Genomic DNA, 3,184 nt, shown 5'->3' on the forward strand with positions numbered 1-3,184 from the left:
TCCAGTCCTGTGGCCATTGCTGAGTTTTCCAAATTTGCTGGCATATTGAGTGTAGCACTTTCACAGCATCATCTTTCAGGATTTGAAGGATTTGCATAATATGGTAAACAGCTGATGGCCTATTCCCTCCATTTTATTTACTGTTTATAATCGTCTTTCAGATTTTATTGAGGCTGAAGTCAGTTGACAAGTGAAGTGAAGTTACTCAGTTGTGTTCAACTCTTTGCAACCCCATGGACTGTAGCCTATAAGGTTCCTCCATCCATGGGATTTTCCAGGCAAGAGTATTGGAGTGGATTGCCATTTCCTTCCCCAAGGGATCTTCCTGACCCAGGGATTGAACCTGGGTCTCCTGCATTACAAGCAGATGCTTTACCATCTGAGCCACCAGGGAAGCCCTGAAGTCCGGAGAATTTGGTTAAATAGGACTTGAATTGAATATGCCTTTTCTAAAACCTGCTTGAACATCTGGGAGTTCATGGTTCACATATTGCTGAAGCCTGGCTTGGAGAATTTTGAGCATGACTTTACTAGCGTGTGAGATGAGTGTAATTGTGCGGTAGTTTGAGCATTCTTTGGCATTGCCTTTCTTTGGGATTGGAATGAAGACTGACCTTTTCCAGTCCTGTGGCCACTGCTGAGTTTTCCAAATTTGCTGGCATATTGAGTGCAGCACTTTCACAGCATCATCTTTCAAGATTTGAAATAGCTCAACTGGAATTCCATCACCTCCACTAGCTTTGTTCGTAGTGATGCTTTCTAAGGCCCACTTGACTTCACATTCCAAGATGTCTGGCTCTAGGTCAGTGATCAGGTTATCGTGACTATCTTGGTCGTGAAGATCTTTTTTGTACAGTTCTTCTGTGTATTCTTGCCACCTCTTCTTAATATCTTCTGCTTCTGTTAGGTCCATACCATTTCTGTCCTTCATCGAGCCCATCTTTGCATGAAATGTTCCCTTGGAATCTCTAATTTTCTTGAAGAGATCTCTTGTTTTTCCTATTCCTATTCTGTTGTTTCTCTCTGTTTCTTTGCATTGATCGCTGAGGAAGGCTTTCTTATCTCTCCTTGCTATTCTTTGGAACTCTGCATTCAGATGCTTATATCTTTCCTTTTCTCCTTTGCTTTTCACTTCTCTTCTTTTCACAGCTATTTGTAAGGCCTCCTCAGACAGCCATTTTGCTTTTTTGCATTTCTTTTCCATGGGGATGGTCTTGGTCCCTGTCTCCTGTACAATGTCATGGACCTCCGTCCAGAGTTCATCAGGCACTCTATCTATGAGATCTAGTCCCTTAAATCTATTTCTCAGATTTAAGAATAGAAAAACATCTATTTCTGCTTCATTGACTATGCCAAAGCCTTTGACTGTGTGGATCACAATAAACTGTGGAACATTCTGAAAGAGATGGGAATACCAGACCACCTGACCTGCCTCTTGAGAAACCTGTATGCAGGTCAGGAAGCAACAGTCAGAACTGGACATGGAACAACAGACTGGTTCCAAATAGGAAAAGGAGTACGTCAAGGCTGTATATTGTCACCCTGCTTATTCAACTTATATGCAGAATACATCATGAGGAATGCTGGGCTGGAAGAAGCACAAGCTGGAATCAAGATTGCTGGGAGAAATATCAATAACCTCAGATATGCAGACGACACTACCCTTAAGGCAGAAAGTGAAGAGAAACTCAAAAGCCTCTTGATGAAAGTGAAAGAGGAGAGTGAAAAGGTTGGCTTGAAGCTCAACATTCAGAAAACAAAGATCATGGCATATGGTCACATCACTTCATGGGAAATAGATGGAAAAACAGTGGAAACAGTGTCAGACTTTATTTTTTTGGGCTCCAAAATCACTGCAGATGCTGATTGCAGCCATGAAATTAAAAGACGTTTGCTCCTTGGAAGGAAAGTTATGACCAACCTTGATAATATATTAAAAAGCAGAGACATTACATTGCCAACAAAGGTCCGTCTAGTCAAGGCTATGGTTTTTCCCGTGGTCATGTATGGATGTGAGAGTTGGACTGTGAAGAAGGCTGATTGCTGAAGAATTGATGCTTTAGAACTGTGGTGTTGGAGAAGACTCTTGAGAGTCCCTTGGCCTGCAAGGAGATCCAACCAGTCCATTCTAAAGGAGATCAATCCTGGGCGTTCATTGGAAGGACTGATGCTGAAGCTGAAACTCCAATACTTTGGCCACCTCATGTGACGAGTTGACTCACTGGAAAAAACTCTGATGCTGGGAAAGGTTAGGGGTGGGAGGAGAAGGGGACGACAGAGAATGAGATGGCTGGATGACATCACCGACTCGATGGACATGAGTTTGAGTGAACTCCGGGAATTGGTGATGGACAGGGAGGCCTGGCATGCTGTGATTCATGGGGTCACGCAGAGTCGGACACGACTGAGAGACTGAACTGAACTTAATTTATTATTATTATTTATTTATTTATTTGTGGCCTCACTGTGCAGCTTGCTGGATTTTAGTTTCCTGACCAGGGACTGAACCCAGGCCCTCAGTAGTGAAAGTGCTTAGTCTTAACCACTGGACCTCCAGAGAATTTCCTGAACTGAATACTTTTCTTTAAAATGTATGTATTTATTTATTTGGCTGCACCAGTTCTTGGTTGGGTCTTAGTTGCAGCACGTGGGATCTTCAACTTAGGTTGTGGCATGTGGGATCTAGTTCCTTGATCAGGGATGGAGCCTGGACCTCCTGCACCCTGCATTGGGAGTGCAGAGTCTTAGCTACTGGGCCAACAGGGAAGTCCCTGAATACTTTTTAAAACTGTAGTTTTATACAGGCATTCAGATACTGTTCATGAAGCTATTTTACTCTGCCAAGAATTTAGTTCACAATGGTACAAATCTTTCTGTTGTTGTTCAGTCACTAAGAAGTTGCCAAGAGTCAGACCCAACTGAAGTCACTTAGCATACAGCATGCAAGCTCAAAGGCTGTGCACAAGTGAGTCTGGGAGTGTAGGACTCAAAGATAGAATGGGGAAAGATAACCAGTGGTGACGGGAGAGGAAGGGAGACTCAGGGAAAGCCTGTACCTGCTGTGATGTGCCCATCAGAGGCTGGTAATTATCAGAAGAAAGGAAACGCAAAAGATTAACATTCTGTCTAGGACTTAAGCCAGACTAGAGGGGCTGAGGAGCATGTCCTAATCCATGCAAAGTAG

The 3,184-nt window shown here is 43.2% G+C and overlaps 1 non-coding gene across 1 annotated transcript; it reads right to left on the reverse strand.

The window, feature by feature from the left end:
- Positions 1-321: 321 nt before the first annotated feature.
- TRNAY-GUA (transfer RNA tyrosine (anticodon GUA)) lies at positions 322-394 on the reverse strand. Its single transcript has one exon. It is a non-coding gene; the product is annotated as a tRNA-Tyr (tRNA).
- Between the last annotated feature and the right edge of the window lie 2,790 nt (positions 395-3,184).

The sequence above is a fragment of the Moschus berezovskii genome, chromosome 28, assembly GCF_049115385.1.
Source record: "Moschus berezovskii isolate FMDL1 chromosome 28, NW_MosBer_1.0, whole genome shotgun sequence".
Taxonomy (NCBI): Eukaryota; Metazoa; Chordata; class Mammalia; order Artiodactyla; family Moschidae; genus Moschus; species Moschus berezovskii.